This window comes from Chenopodium album, chromosome 17 (genome assembly GCF_948465745.1).
Source record: "Chenopodium album chromosome 17, dcCheAlbu1.1, whole genome shotgun sequence".
Taxonomy (NCBI): domain Eukaryota; kingdom Viridiplantae; phylum Streptophyta; class Magnoliopsida; order Caryophyllales; family Amaranthaceae; genus Chenopodium; species Chenopodium album.
The window spans coordinates 19,455,379-19,472,617 of NC_137850.1; positions in this window are offsets into that span (position 1 = coordinate 19,455,379).

Here is a 17,239-nt window from a genome sequence, read left to right on the forward strand (position 1 = left end):
GACTGTCTTTTTATTAATAAAGCTTTGTTTAAATGAGTTAGACTATCTTTTGATTCAATTTGATATCCTGACTTTCATTTTATATAAAAATCTTTGTTTGAATATATTTGAGTTTCACTTGATTCAAAATGCTGTACTTGAATGTGTTTGACTTTAATTTGATTCAATTAGCTTTGTTGAATGCGTTTGTCTTTTATTTCATTCAATTAGCATTTGATGTTCATTTGATTGAAAAATGCTTTGTTTAAATGACTTTGACTTTCATTTGATTCAAAAAGTTTTGTTTGATTAAGTCTGAATTTCATTTGATTTAATTAGCTTTGTTGAATACATTTGACTTTTATTTCATTCAAAAAGCTTTGTGTGAACATGTTTGACTTTCATTTGATTCAATTATCTATGTTGAACGTATTAGACTTTAATTTGATTCAAAATGCTTTGTTTGAATGTGCTTGATATTCATTTGATTCGAAAGGCTTTGTTTAATTAAGTATGACTTTCATTTGATTCAATTAGCTTTCTTTAATATTTTTTACTTTAATTTGATTCAAAAAGCTTTATTTGTATATGTTTGACTTTCATTTGATTAAAAATTCTTTATTTGAATGTGTTTGACTTTGATTTGATTCAATTAGCTTTGTTGGATGCGTTTGTCTTTCATTTGATTCAATTAGCTTTGTTAAATGCGTTTCATTTTCATTTGATATAATTAGCTTTGTTGATAGCATTTGACTTTCATTTGATTCAAAAATCTTTGTTTGAATATGTTTGGCTATCATTTAGTTGAATGCGTTTATCTATCATTTGATTCAATTAGCTTTGTTAAATGCATTTGATTTTCATTAGATTCAATTAGCTTTATTGATTTCATTTGACATTTATTTGATTCAAAAAGTTTTGTTTGAGTGAGTTTGACTTTCATTTGTTTCAAAAAGCTTTATTCAAATGTGTTTAACTTTTATTTGATTAAAAAAGCTTTGTTTGAATGAGTTTGACTTTCATTTAATTCAAAAAGCTTTATTCAAATGGTTATGACTTTCATTTGATTAAAAATGATTTGTTCGAATGTGTTTGAAATTCCTTTGATTCAAAAAGCTTTGTTTAATTAAGTATGATTTTCATTTGATTCAATTACCTTTGTTGAATACATTTGACTTTCATTTGATTCAAAAAGCTTTGTTTTAATGTGTTTGACTTTCATCTGATTCAAAAAGATATTTTTGAATGTGTTTGACTTTCATTTGATTAAATTATCTTTATTGAATGCATTTGACTTGTATTTGCTTCAAAAAGCTTTATTTGAATGTGTTTTACTTTCATTTTATTCAAAATGCTTTGTTTGAATGTGTTTGACTTTCATTTGACTCGATTAGCTTTATTGAATGAGTTTAACTTTCAATTGATTCAATTAGCTTTGTTGAATGCATTTAACTTTCGTTTGATTCAAAAACCTTTGTTTGAATGTGTTTGACTTTCATTAGATTCAATAAGCTTTGTTGATTACATTTGACTTTCACTTCATTTAAAACGCTTTATTAGAATGTATTTTACTTTCATTTGATTCAAAATGCTTTGTATGAATGTGTTTAACTTTCATTTAGTTCAAGTAGCTTTGTTGAATGTATTTAACAAAAAGAAAACGAAGGGTTCACTTCTTTCTTCTACAAATGGAGGGAAACTTCTGCTAATATGGTTAAGGTTCCTACCGAAAAAGAGTCTGTAAAACTCTACTTTAATAACTCATTCTCATGCAATAATTAAAATAAAGATGATCTTAATCTAGTTCAAATCACTTTCATGCATTTAAACTAGAGAACATCAAATAAAGTGCCACAATAATCTCAAGCTATCAAAAATCATGTCTTTCATCAATTTATTGCATGAGTTCAATCCAACCATCATCATTCATCCAATATCAACACATATTTTACACCCCCTTCCCCTAGCTAAGATATTAGCCTGGCGAAGGGGGATTAAACATAATAGCAAAACTAGAAATAAACTCAAGAAACACAAAACAAAACATGATTAAGAACAATGAAAACAATAATAACTAGATGAACTAATAAGATTAATGAAAATAAACAACAAAAAGACAAATAAATAAAGCTAAAAGAAAGGATTAGAGATTACTAAAGAGAGGATTGATAAAAGATGAAAGCTTGAAGTGTTGCTTGATTGAAGATTAAACTTGATCAAAGTTGAATACAATAAAGGAAAGTTGAGTAATAATCCACTTTCTCTATCTAAGATTAGGGCTATATGTTGATAAGATAAAAGATGATTACAAACTTGAATAAGGAGGCTATTTATATGCATCATAAAAGACGGAAATAAAACACCAAGGAGAGCCCTCTAGCGAGTAGCCGCACCCTCTCCAATCTGGGTACGGAGCTGCTTAACCCAGCATCCCGCGCCCGCGGCATCTGAGCCTGCGCCCGCGGCTGAAAGCAGGAGAGGCCTCTCCAACTGAGGAGAGGCCGCGGTCTGGAATAAGGGGAAAAGGCATCCTCGATATGCCGCGCCCGCGGGTCAAGGAGGAGAGACCTCTTCCAGGGCGCGGCACAACATCTATCGAAAATCTGGCTAATCTTCAACATAAAGCTCCGCGCCCGCGGCGCCTGCATGGCAAATACAAGCATCTCCTTTCCCTTCCAAAGCTCGACATGCATCCATAGGTTCATCCAAAAGGGCGAACAACCTACAAAACAACGAAGAAACACTAAGAGAACTAAAGAAAAAGGGGAAAAAGGAAAGGAAATACGAGAAAGGATAAGAGAAAGCAAAACTAAGTTAAAATGCTTAGAAAAGGCTCAAACAAGTGCAAATGAGGGGAGAATCCTTAGAGGAAAAAGGATAAAAGGGTGGCATAAATGCCACTCATCAGGGTTCGACCCTTGACTTACCATATACTTGTATTAGGTTGGTCGAGTGTTTACAAATTAAGTTTGGCTCTAGAGAATGGTAGATAACGACCTACATTTTCCTCTTGGTAGGTGTTAAGCTTAATCATTCTTTTTGACTGTTTTGGTCAGACAACTATGAGTTGACCAATTTGGTCGTTCAATCTTTGCCGTCTGCATATGCTGGTAGAGCAAATGATAGAATGCCCTCTGCAACGATAGCACTTAGAGGGGCGTCGCCAGACGCCATACTCAAATAGGAGCAGACGAATTTATAAAATAAGTTTGCATCCGGCCATTAGCCTTGATTTGAATATCATTTTAGCCACTAAGTCTTCTAACTTAGCTTTATTCATTATAGGGGCCGTCTGTGCATTGCACTGATGATGGTCCACCAATTTTAAATATTAGGTTAGCCACTAAGTTTTTAACCTAGCTTATTTATTTAATAGACCGTCTGTGTTTCCAACAGGCGGTAGCATTATTCTTGCGCATGTATATATACAAAGCAATTAATATTGAAAACAAAAGGCAACTTTGCATTGGTAGGCTTTTTATTTACAAAAATTTACAAGTCTTAGAAGTAGTACTTTTCAAGTTATCTACATTCCAAGTTCTAGGCAGCCGCCTGCCGTCTGGAGTTTCCAGGCAGTAGGTGTCGTTTCTTACTTCTTCATAGATCCGGTAGGGGCCTTCCCAATTAGGAGTTAGCTTTCCTTGCTCATTGTCCCTACTAGTTGCCTCTATTTTTCGTAACACAAAGTCCCCAAATTTTAAGGGCAGTTTGTGCACTCTCTTGTTATAAGCACGAGTTTGCTTTCAATTTTCTTTTTGATACCGTTTGAGATGAGTTTGTTGAAGGCTTCAACTTGGCCGTTTGCTTGGGGTCTGCCGACTAATGCAAAACAATGTGAGATCTCTTGATCTCCCAACCAAGTTTTAAGCTGAGGCGTCTCAAATTGAGGTCCATTGTCAAATACCATAGACATAGGTACCCCGAACCGGGTAATAATGTTCTTCCAGATGAAGGAGATGACATCTTTTGTCTTGATGCCTTTGACCGCCTCTGCTTCCACCCACTTGGTGAAATAATCAACAGCCACAAGAATATAGCGCTTTCCGTCTAGTGCAGGCGTATACGAACCTAGAATGTCCATGCCCCATTTAGCAAACGGGATTGGGATGTGGATTGCCATCAGGTTAGTAGCTGGCCGATGGATTAGCTTGCCAAATCTTTGACACTTATCACATTTCAAGAGTGGGCCATAAGTAATGCCGCTTGGCCCTAACGGCTAGGGATCTACCCCCTACATGAGAGGCGCAGTATCCCGCATGCAACTCTTTGAGAACTTCTTTCCCCTTTTCCGGGGTAACACACTTCAATAGAGGCTTCAGAAACCCCGCTTTGAAGAGCTCTCCTTCTCTTATCTCGAAGTTTGCAGCACGTTTCTTCAACACGGCTGCCTCCTGGGGTGATTTAGGGAGCGTGCCGTCTGTCAGATACGCCCAGATACCATCCATCCAAGTAGAACTTCGGTCCAACACTCCAATGGGTTCATCATCAAATATGCTTCGTTTTCCATAACTTCCCTAAAGGCTGCCCGAGGCGTATCATAGAAGGCGGAGGATGCCAACTTAGACAGAGCATCCGCCTGGTTGTTTTTGGACCGGGGCACTTGACTTAGATGAAATTGTTCAAGTGTCCAAGCATTAGCCTTGTCCGCCTGCAAATATTTGATTATAGCCGGATGGGTGGCTTCAAACTCACCATGGTATTGCCTAACGGCCAACTGAGAATTAGAGCAGGTGTAAGTTTTTGTTGCCCCTGCCGCCTTACAGATACGGATGCTGGCTAGCAAGGCTTCATATTCCGCCTCATTGTTTGAGGCCTAAAATTTAAACCGTAGTGCATACTTATCTTTATCTCTTTCCGGAGATTGACAAATTATGCCTGCACCACAACCGTTCATAGTAGAGCTCCTGTCTACATGCACCTTCCAAACCTGATCAGGGTTATCCGGAGCAACTGGCCTTGTCATTTCAACAATGAAGTCGGCAAACGCCTGGCCCTTCACTGCCTTTCTTGGTTCATAGGTGATTTCAAGACTTTGCATTTCAATAGCCCATTTGAGCATTCTGCCGGATGAGTCTAGTGTTGTCATTGGCCGCTTGAGGGGTTGATCTGTGTAGATCACCACCGGATGTGCTAAGATGTATAGTTTTAACTTCTTAACCACCATGTAGAGAGCAAGGCCAAATTTTTCAACCATGGGGTACCGGAGTTCATCATTTCTGAGCACATGGCTAATGAAATAGACCGGGAGCTGATTGCCGTCTCTCTCAGCAAGGAGAACAGCACTAAGGGCATGATCTGAGACGGCTAGGTACAAATAGAGCGTCTCCTTTGGCAGAGGGCTAACAAGCCTTGGCAAAGAGTGTAGATGTTCTTTTAATTTTTGAAAGGCCGCCTAAGCATCATCTCCCCATTCAAATCTAGTCTTCTTCCTTATTGCATGGAAGAAGTAAAGGCATTTGTCACCTGACTGGCTGAGAATCTCCCAAGCGCAGCCAGACAACCGGTAAGCCTTTGAGCTTCCTTGACAAAGCGGGGTGACTTCATGTCAATTACCGCCTATATCTTCTCGGGATTAGCCTCTATCCCCCATCGGTCAATCAGGAATATGAGAAACTTCCTAGACACAACACCAAAAACACACTTTTGGGAATTTAACATGACCTTATGCCGCCTGAGTGTGGTGAAGGTTTCTCGGAGATCAGCAAGGTGATCCGTCTGTAGCTTGGATTTGACTATCATGTCATCAATGAACGCCTCTACATTCCTTCCAATCTGATTAATGAAGACTGTATTAATCATCCGTTGGAAAGTAGCCGGCGCGTTCTTCAAGCCAAACGACATCTCTTCCACTTTAAAGACAAAAATGTTTTTGAATTCCTTCAGCAGAAGGTACAAGTCTGCACCAAGCCTTTTAAAGGCAGCCGTCCCTACCTTAACAGTCCGTTCGACGGCTTTCGTCTAGAGGAATATCAATGTGCCCACCAGCCAGCTAGGGACGGAGATCATCTGACCGTTCCCCGGTCAGTGATCGCTATTTCTTCACCTTCTTCACCTCCACCAGCTGTTCAGTTTTTCTTTTCTTTAAGGCTGCTGGAGGGGTGAATCAGGGTCCTTGACATCGTCAAGGTCTATTGGCTCCTTCGGCTGTCTGGTTGCAGTAGCAGTCGGCTTGACGTCTGAGAGATAACACTCCCTTGCCTTCTTCTGATCCCCATTGAGGGAGCCAAGAGAGCCATCATCCTTTTCAAACTTGAGAAGCATGAGAGATGGGATGATGACGGCCTTGCACTCGTTCAGAGTGGGTCGGCCAAGAATAATGTAGGCGGTCAGCTCTTTTACCACCAGGAACCGGACGACCATGTGCCGCCCCTTTCCCTTCTCCCTCAACTGGATGGGTATGTCAATTTGTCCGACTGGGTGCACAACCCCTCGGCCAAAGCCAACTAGTGGATGGGAGACGACACGCAGGCTATCCCGCTTGTAATTAAGCCGGGACATACACTTGTAGCTGATGAGATTAGAGAAGCTACCCGTGTCTATGAGGATCCTACCAACCAGCTCGTTGGCGACCTTGCATTCAATGACGACTAGGTCATCATGCGATTGGCGCACTTTGTCGCGGTCCTTCTTAGTGATGTGGACGTCTGAAAATGTTCCAATAGAGGGTGTCGGTCCATCATCAACCGAGTGAATCATCCTCTTCATATGATCCTTGGTACCCCGGATGGTCGGGCCACCGCATGTGAATCCGCCTACTATAGTGTAGACCGGATCCTTGTCGGTATCCGAACTACTAGTAGGCTGGACAGTTTTTGACGACTTCCCCGGATTCATCTTAGAAGTTGCTTTGAACTTCAAGACATAGGTTTTCAGCAAGCCCTTGTCAGCCAGACAGTCTAACGTCCGCTTGAGGCTATAGCAGTCGTTTGTGTCGGGGTCAACCTCGTGAGGGAAGTGGCAGAATTTATTCTTGTTTCGCGACTGAAAGGAACTCTTCATAGTATTTGGCTTCTCAATGGTCGGCCGGTCCTTCACCTCTGTAAATATGATGTAATAGTCTTTACTGAATTCATATCGTGAGACATACGATTTGAATTCCTTCTTCTTCTTTTTGAACGGCTTATCAAGTTCCTCAACCGCCCAGACTTCTTTTCTCTTTTTGCTCTCTTAAGGTTTATGAGCCGGCTGAGTAGACCGACCCTCCTTTTGCCTGTCGGACTTCCTGGAGTCCGACTGATGGCTGGACGAGCATAGATCGGTGGCTTTAATAAAGCTCTCAGCCTCTATCAACGCCTCTTGGAGGGTGAAAACCCTCTTTCGGACAAGGTCAAACTTAAAGGTTGACCCGTCCTTCAAACCCTTGAAGAAGTCTGTATAGGCTACCTCGTCAGACAGGCCCTAGATTTGAATTCTCACGAGGTTGAACCGTCTTACATAGGAGCGAAGTAGAGGCTGACTAAGACAGCTGCTGACTTCTCTTGCGCTCGATGATTTACCGGGCATCAGGGGTAGATTTTTTGTTACCCACCGGTAGATTCTCCCGGCGGGGACTTCTTGGACCCTTCTAGGGCAGGAGAATCTTGAACCAGTCAAGGGTTGCAGCTGCCTTATACTTTAGATATGGAGTTGGCTGCCTGTCCCTAACTAGCTTCATCCTCGTAGCTCGAGGAGACTTCTTGGCCGGCTGACTCTTGCTAGAGCCAGCCGTTTTCTTTTCGATCATATCCTTGATCTCACCCTTGAAATTTGTCATGAATTTCATGAGCTCGTCTCTGCTGACTGGAGCCTGACCTCTTGCCAATTGGGTTTCCCCTTCCGACTGACCAGGGGGCCTACTAGTACCCGCCTGGCTTTCGTCTCGTTCCAAAGTGTCTTTGGGACGGATGCGCTTAGTGATGAGAGAGCCATCTTTGGCTATGTATGTTTCGACCTGAGGATCATCATACTCATCCTCTGTAAAGACCTCCAGCTGGTTAGCCTTTGGGTTAGGAGGTGCTACAGACTCTTGACCCATTCTTGAGGTACTCTCCCCACAGACAGCGCCAAATGTTTTGGGTTTTTTTGTCCCTCGAAAGAGTTACAGCTCGAGGACTGATCCGATTGCGCCTGTACCTGTAAAACAACGGAGACTCCCGGTGGCAGGAGCTCCGCCTCCAACGATCAAGTTAGTACTTGAATGTGCGTAGGAAAAGGTGCGGAAAATGAAAAGTGAGATCCTCCCGGATTCCGAGATCAGGTATTTCTCTAATGTAAGAGAATGAAGGGTCTATTGTAATACTTAATTCCCTGTCCCGAAAATGGGGGAATCTCCCTATTTTATAGGGTCATTGGGAAACGTGCCTCCTGAGTGTGGTGAAGGTTTCTCGAAGATCAGCAAGGTGATCCGTCTGGAGCTTGGATTTGACTATCATATCGTCAATGTACGCCTCTACGTTCCTTCTGATTTGATTAATGAAGACCGTATTAATCATTCGTTAGAAAGTAGCAGGAGCATTTTTCAAACCAAACGGCATCACAGTATAGCAAAATAACCCTTGATCTATGACGAAGGCCATCTTCTCTTGATCTTTTTCCCACAAGGGTATCTGATGGTGGACAGCAAGATCCGGGCTGATGCCTGGCATCTCTTCCACTTTAAAGGCAAAGATGTCTTTGAATTCTTTAAACAGGAGGTGCAGGTCTACACCCAACCTTTCAAAAGTATCCTTCCCCACCTTAACAGTTCGCTCTAGACGGATGTCGTCCAGAGGAATATCAACATGCTCTCTAGCCAGCTGGGGACGGAGATCATCTGACCGTTTCCCGGTAAGTAATTGCTATTTCTTCTCCTTCTTCACCTCCACAAGCTGTTAAGTTTTTCTTTTCTTTGCAGCTGGAGGGGGTGAATCAGGGTCCTTGACTTCGTCAAGGTCTATTGGCTCCTTTAGCTGTCCGGCTGTTACAGTAGTCGGCTTGACGTCTAAGAGAAAGAACTCCCTTGCCATCTTTTGATCCCCGTTGAGGGAGCCCACAGAGCCATCATCCCTTCCATTCTTTAGAAGCATGAGAGCTGGGATAATGACGGCCTTGCACTCATTCAGAGTGGGTCGGCTGAGAATAATGTTGTAGGCGGTCAGCTCCTTAACCACCAGGAACCGGACGACCATGTGTCACCCTTTTCCTTTTTCCCCTAGCCGGACGGGTATATCAATTTGTCCGACTAGTTGCATGACCATCCCACCGAAGCCAACTAATAGATGGGAGACGTCGCGCAGATTGTCTAGCTTGTAATTAAGCTTGGAAAGACACTTGTAGCTGATGAGGTCAGAGAAGGTACCCGTGTCTATTTGGATCCGGCCAACCAACTGGTTGGCGATCTTGCATTCAATGACGACTAGGTCGTCATGCGGTCGACGTACTTTGCCCCGGTCCTTCTCAATGATGGGGACATCTGGGAATGTTCCACTTGAGGACGTCTGTCCATCATCAACTGAATGGATAATCCTTTTTCAGGTGATCCTTGGTCGGGCCACCACATGCGAATCCGCCTGCTATACTGTAGACCGGATCCGTGTCGGTATCCGAGCTACTAGTAAGATAGACAGTTTTTGACGACTGTCTAGGATTCTTCTTAGAAGTCGCTTTGGACTTCAAGACATAGGAATTCAGCAAGCCCTTGTCCGCTAGACGGTCCAACGTCTGCCTGAGACTATAGCAGTCGTTGGTGTCATGTCCCACTTCCTGATGGAAGTGGCAGAATTTATTCTTGTTCCGCGACTGAACGGAACTCTTCATAGGATTCGGCTTCTCAATGGTCAGCCGGTCCTTCGCCTCTGTTAAGATGGTGTAGCAGTCTTTATTGAATTCATACCGCGAGATGTACGGTTTGAATTCTTTCTTTTTCTTCTTGGACGACTGATCAGGTTCCTCAACTGCCTAAACTTCTTTTCTCTTTTTTCTCACTTCAGCTTTCTAAGCCGGCTGAGCAGACCGACTCTCTATTTTCTTGTCGGACTTCTTGTAGTCCGACGATTGGATGGACGAGCAGAGGTCGGTGGCTTGAATAAAGCTCTACGCCTCTATTAACGCCTCTTGAAGGGTCAAAAAAACCCTCTTCCAGACAAGGTCGAACTTAAAGGTCGACCCGTCCTTCAGACCCTTGAAGAAATCTATATAGGCTACCTTGTCAGACAGCCCCTAGATTTAAATTCTCACCAGGTTGAACCGCCTAACATAGGAGCGGAGTCCCTCTTTATCTCCCTACCGGATGGTGCTTAAATCGAGACTTTTTTTCTTGGCAGGGATGTTCATTAAGAAGTTGGAGGCAAACAGGAAGGCAAGCTTCCTTAAGCTGTCAATGCATCCAGCTGGCAAGTTGCCAAACCATTGTTGGGCAATGCCCTTCAATGTAGTCGGGAAGCACCGGCACCACATAGCATCCTCTAACCCCTACATGTGCATGAGGTTGGAGTAGGACATGAGGTGGTCCTCCCGGGTTGGTGGTACCGTCATAAGCAACCACCAATACATTCTTAACCTTGGTCGGCTGTGCGGCCTCGGTTATCTCCTTGGTGAACGCAGAAGTTTGTTCACCAAGTTTGAGCAGATGGAGCTGCCAGTCCAAATGTTGGACATTGTATGCCGCCTGACTCCCAAAGAGGGCCGGCTGCATGAAGTGAGGAGAATACGGACTATAGACCATGGGGGGTAAATACGGTGCATTCCCGATCATCTGAGGGCCCGACTGGACGGTACTACAGCCTATATGGCACTCATGCAAGGATTGAATGTTCCGTGCAGATGTGTTTTTGAAGCTGTCTGGAAAGCTCGAAGTAGAGGCTGACTCAGACAGCTGCTGACTTCTCCTGCGTTTAATGATTTGTCGAGCGTCAGGAGTAGAATTTTTGTTACCCACCGGTTGTTGCTCCCGGCTGGGCTTTCTTTGATCCTTTAGGGGCAGAAGGATCTTGGACCATTCAAGGGTTGCGGCTGCCTTGCCCTTTGGATGCGGAGTTGGTGGCCTGTCCCTAACTGGCTTCTTCCTCGCACTTCGAGGAGACTTCTTGGCCGACTGACCCTTGCTAGAGCCAGTCGTTTTCTTTTCGATCAGGTCCTTAATATCACCCTTGAAACTCGTCATGAATTTCATGAGCTTGTCCCTGGTGGCTGGAGCCTGACCTCTTGCCGATTGGGTTTCCCTCTCCGGCTGACCAGGGGGCCTATTTGTACCCGCTTGGCTTTCACTTCGTTCCAGAGTGTCTCTGAGACGGATGTGCTTTGTGATGAGAGAGCCATCTTTGGCTATGTAAGTTTCGACCTGAGGATCATCATCCTCATGGTCAATAAAGACCTCCGGCTGGTTAGCCATGGTGTCAAGAGGCGGTACAGACTCTTGAACCATCCTTGAGGTACTCTCCCTACAGACGACGCCAAAAGTTTTGGGTTTTTTTGTCCCTCGGGGGAGTTATAACTCGAAGACTAGTTAGGAAGCGCCTGTACCTGCAAAACAATGAAAACTCCAGGTGGTTGGAGCTCCGCCCTCTGACGATCAAGTTAGAACGTGATAGAGTAAGTAAAAAGTGCAGAAAAAGGTAAAAGTGAGATCTTCTCGGATTTCGAGATTAGGAGATTTCTCCGATATAAGAGAATGTCGGTGATATTGTAATAAATTCAATCTGCCCCATGAATGGGGGAAATCTCCCTATTTATAGGGTAATTTTGGAAAAGTGTGCCCTTACGTAGGTCATTTGACCTAGATTTGGTTGGTTGCCCGCTCTTTTGGCGGCTTTTCGGGAATTAGGCCTATGAAGGCCGCCATTTCCTTCTCTTGACAGTGGATTCCACGTGTCAAGCTGTTATTGGCTTCTTTGGAACCAATTACGGGTGGATACGTGTCCTTATTTAAGTGGTCCACGTGACGGGGTAATTTTTCCCAAAACAGCTCCAGGCGGCAAACGCTACATCCTAGTGGCTGTGGACTACTTTACCAAATGGGTAGAGACAGAGGCGGTAAAAAACATTAAGACAAAGGACGTTATCTCCTTCATTTGGAAGAACATCATCACCCGTTTTGGGGTGCCTATGTGCATGGTTTTTGACAATGATCCTCAGTTTGAGACACCTCAACTCAAGACTTGGTTGGGAGATCAAGGGATCTCACATTATTTCGCGTCAGTCGGCCGACCCTAAGCAAACGGCCAGGTCGAAGCCTTTAACAAGTTAATCTCAGATGGCATAAAAAAAAATTGAAAGAGCTGGCGGCCTATGGGCGGATGAATTACCTCACGTCCTTTGGGCCATCAGAACAACAGCAAAAGGGGCAACTGGAGAAACCCCATTTCTCATGGTGTATGGGGCAGAAGCCGTCTTACCCACTGAACATTATGAGCCGACTCTTCAGATCATGCTGTATGATAAAGAGGCAAACTGGGAGGCCATGCGCCTGACATTGGACTCACTCCCAGAGCGCACGGGCAATGCCGCCTTGTGCCATGAGATCTACTGCCTAATAATGACTCGAGCCTATAACAAAAGAGTACACAAGCGTCCTTTGAAAGTTGGGGACTTTGTGCTACGGAAGATGGAGGCAGTTGGTAGGGCAAATGAGCAAGGGAAGCTAACCCCAAATTGGGAAGGTCCCTACCGAATCTATGAAGAAGTAAGAGGCGGCACCTACCACTTGGAAACACTAGACCGTAGGTAGCTACCTAGAACTTGGAATGTAGATAACTTAAAAAGGTACTACTTCTGAAATTAACTTGTAAATTTTTTACTTGTTAATGAAAATCTGCTTTCATTTCCAAACTTGTCTTTAATTATTTCACTTGAGTGCTGACTGCACAATGTGCAGAAGGACCATGCTCACAATCTTGCAGGATGCTGCCTGCACAATGTGCCGACGGATCCTACTTAGATCTTACAGCGCCGACTGCACAATCTGCAGACGGACCAATTTTATGCTGCTATAGATGCTTGAACATCGCCTACACAATGTGCAAGCGGACAATGTTCGGATCTTTATAGATTACCGCTTGCACAATGTGTAGACGGCCTGGCGTGCTTTATACTTTGTTTAAATTATATCATAAAGGGATCGTCTGCCCCAACAGGAGACACCCAAATCCTTACTAAAAGAGCCGACTGCACCAAAGCAGTCGTCCCTAACCTTACTCAACTTTTGCAAGCTAAGTCCATGACTTATTGGCTATTTAGTTTTCAAAAGAGGCTAATGGCTGGATATACGTTATTTAAACTACCGTCTGCTCCAACATGAGTACGACTGTCTGCTCCAACATGAGTCCGACAACCAGCGACGTCCATTCGGGCGAATACGTCGAAGAGAAGCATCTCCCGTTTGGGTGGCACATTGCTCTATGAACAAAAACAAGCGGCCCTACCAAATGCGTTAAGGCAACGCTCGCAGTCGTTTGATAATCTAACTTGAAATCTAAAAAGCATTGAGTTTTTCGAACTGTTCTAGTATAGGCGGAAAGCGGCTACTATTTCATTTTAGAGGTTATACAGTCGCCAGTCTTTGCTTTGGGGCAAGGCAGGCGAACGATTATTTTCTCAAAAAATGGGCTAAGTCAAAAAAGTTAGCAGCTTAACGATACTTCATGAGGCCTATGGCCGGATGCGTTAAAATAAAATAAAATCGCCTGTTCCACATGGCTGTCTGTCGCTTGGTTTGGCCCAATTACCATAGTGATTGATTGACGTAGAAACCATGCATACTCCTTAAAGTATCAACAATTTCTAAGTCAATCAATCCATTTTTTGAAACTAACCGACATCCAACCAGTGGCAAAGACATTCGCATGGTATACAGGTTAAATATACTTGGCTAAAATTCTATGCATAAAAAATTTTGAAAGCTTTAAAAATTTTTAAACCATAACACCAGTATGAATAAAATCGGTCAAGCGACCGGTTGATTAGCAAATATATAAAACAGCCGTCAAAATTGACGAATGTGAAAGTGAACTAGTATAGCCAGGGATTGTTAATTTACCCGACCTCTTTGTCGGTAAAAAGATACACTGAATACTCGGCACGCAGGCCGAAAAAGCAAATTCTTGGCCATTCGGCTGCAAAAATAGATATCTAAAAGCTTAAAGATCAGGGGAGGTTCTCAGCATTGGCATTCGCTTTGTTTCCGACATTTGCTCCTCCTTTTTCTCTTCATCCTCCACCTGATCCCCATCGTCCCTAGAGGATGAGTCATCTGAGGAGTCAGACTCCTCATTGACTTCCTTGGCAGCCGCCTCCTCTGCTTCCCTCAAGAGTTGGGCATTAAACTCATCATTTGCCTTATCAAACTGGACTTTCCAAGTCTGATAGTCGGCGGACGGCTGCACTTCTCCCTAGGCCGCACGCATGATGACTTCTTTATCGTCCATCATTTTTTTGACCAGGGCCTGCTTTTCCTCCTCCATCAGGGACCTATACTTGTTCCTGAGTTGAGTTTCTTGGTTTCGTAGCTGCCCCTTCAGTCTTTTGACCGTACCCTCGAGGTCCTCAGCCTTCTTCTGCGCCTCTTGGAGGGGCTTTAGCTTCTCCTTGAGGCTCTCGAACTCATCTTTTAGCTCCTTAACCCGCCTCTTCGCTGCGTCCAGATTCTACTAGACTTGCAGATTGGCCGACGCTTGGGAATACAACATATCAAGTGTCAGAATCTCATTTTGGGCAATCTCAAACTGAGCTTTGTCCAAGGAAGGGGCGGCCCGAGCATTCGCTGCCTTTACCTCTCTGGTCTTGTCATTGAGTGGCTTTTTAAGACCACTCACGCGCAGCATAGCCTACAGACGACCAAAACAAAAAGAGGAAATCAGAAAACATTCGGCTAAATTATTACTCAAGTCAACAGACACAAGCCTTACCTCGCAAAGAAGCGCAAGTATAGCGTCAAGGTCAAGAGTACCGACTCCTTTGACAGACGCCTTGTCCTCAGGATCAAGCGTCCTGAGCATCTGCTTGGCCATCTGTAGAACAGTCGGCCTCGTTGGAGCCTCTGTCAAAATGCACATAATAAGCTAAGTAAAAAACTTAGAATGGGCATTTGTGTTTGTAATCAATGTTATGTGATTTGAAAAATGAAGAATGGTCGAATGTATTACCTTCCTCCTCCCCAGGGGCGGCATCGCTGCCGCCTGCTGCTGAGCCGACAATAGTAGTGAGTGGCTTTCCACTCTTCGATACTCGTTGCTGAGCATCCGGCTTTGTGGGCGTTTGGCTGGCGGTAGAAGCACCAGTTCCCTTCCTTGGCCTGTGGGTTTAGACACCCAAATGAGTCTCGCCAAAACCAAACCCAGTGATGAATACGTTTCATGTCATTTGATTATCGAACAAAGAGAATGTGTGAAAAGTCTAGTGACGAGGATGTTTTTATTAAAATATCTCTTCTTTCAGTTTTTGAAAATATTTCTTTTCTTACCCTATTTATGAAAAACGTGCATTCCAATTTAGTTTGGTCCATGATATGGGTCCAATAACATTTTATTTGGATGGGGCTTGAAAAGACCTTTCCAACGATATATTATAAGCCCAATTCTAATGAATAATGAGGAAGTTCTGGCCAAAATAATAAACTGGGCTCAAACCGGATTTTACCTACGGCCCAATGATCATGTGGAGGGTCCAAAGGTTTAATCCTATTCCTAAACTAATTACTATTAATTAGAAACTTCCATAAGTTTCTAAAAGATCTTAATTATACTTCTTGAAAAGAATAAATCAAAGAGTTTGAAATTGAATAAAACTTTCCTTTTTTTTTTAATCCTAATTCTATTCGAATTTAAAGATGTTCAGAGAAATTTAGATATTATTTTTGTGCCAAATCTTATATGGTTGGATAGATCTTGAAATTATCTTTCCAGTGATATATTATAATATTAATTCCGAGCTATAACGAAAAAGATATGAATGGAATACGAAGCTCTATCCAAATCTCACACCCTTCCACTATTTCAGCCATCTCTTTTTATCTACACAATATTTTAATCTGATTATAATTGGGTTAGAAATTAGACTTCAAAAGCTTTCCAACGACATATTATATGACTTATTTAGACTTCTAGATCAAAAGATATGATAAAAACAAAATCCGTAAAAAACCTCTTGCATCGCCAAACAACAAGTTCGTTGCCTGACGACGAGCCCGTTTTTGGCGACATAGTGTATTTTTATTCCGATTCAAATTGGAACTCTTTTCTATCGGTTTTCGGACTATTTTCTTATAAATAGGGTCACTAGACCTCCGTTTTCAATCATCAACTCTCAACAACAATCATCTCTCTCTATTCTCTATCTAAAAGCTAGAAGCTTTCCTTCTCTCTCTATTCTTTTTATAAACCTTCCCTCAAAGACAATTCCTCGTACATTAGTTCCAGACACACCTAGCCAAGTTCGAAGTTGCCTTCGCCGTAAACGTGAAAGGTTTGATATTTATGAGGGTTTGGCCCCCAATCTCTATTTCAATTATTTAATTTGATTGTTTGTTTTAATAATTTTCCTTGAAGTTACTAACGTGTGTATTTTGTTATTAGAAAGAGGTACGAGGCATCGAAGTAACTACTTTAATTGCTTTATTTATCTTTTGATACAGAAATCATGCTTAGATTGTTATTTTGGTTCCTAGTATGATGTGAGGACGTTTTATTGCTCCCTAGTATTATGTTTAGGGTAATGAATAAGTTTCTTATATCAATTATGTTTTCTATGATGCTTCCTATTTTCTTACCTAATATCATGTTAGTGTCATGTTAGGGATAAAGCTTTGATCTTTATTGTTTAATGACATGCCAGGGTTTGTTATTAATCTTGTTAGTATCATGCCTAGGATCTTGCTAATATTATTATGCTTTGAGATTGAGAATATTATTATTATGATGATGATTGTTGCTGTTATTGCTTGATCACACCTTTTACGCATGTTTAAAGAGAATTTGTACTTGTAATCACGCTTAATAAGATAATCAATAATCTTGATAGGCTAATATGATTATAATTCAAGTGATCACCAATAATAGATTTGTTTGTGCATTAAATTCAACCAACATAGATAAACAGGTTTAAGGTAAATCTATTGGTTGCATGTTAGTCAGAAAGCGCACATGAATACGAGAAGAATAAAGTAGAGGCCTATTATTAGGGCAGGTTCAATCTCTTTTAGGTTGGATTTGTACCTTCATCCCCGAACTTCCAGTCATGGTTCTAGACCTATTGGAGTTGACAATCTCATGGATCGTTAAGGGGTGTAACCTTCACCCTGTGAATGGTTTAC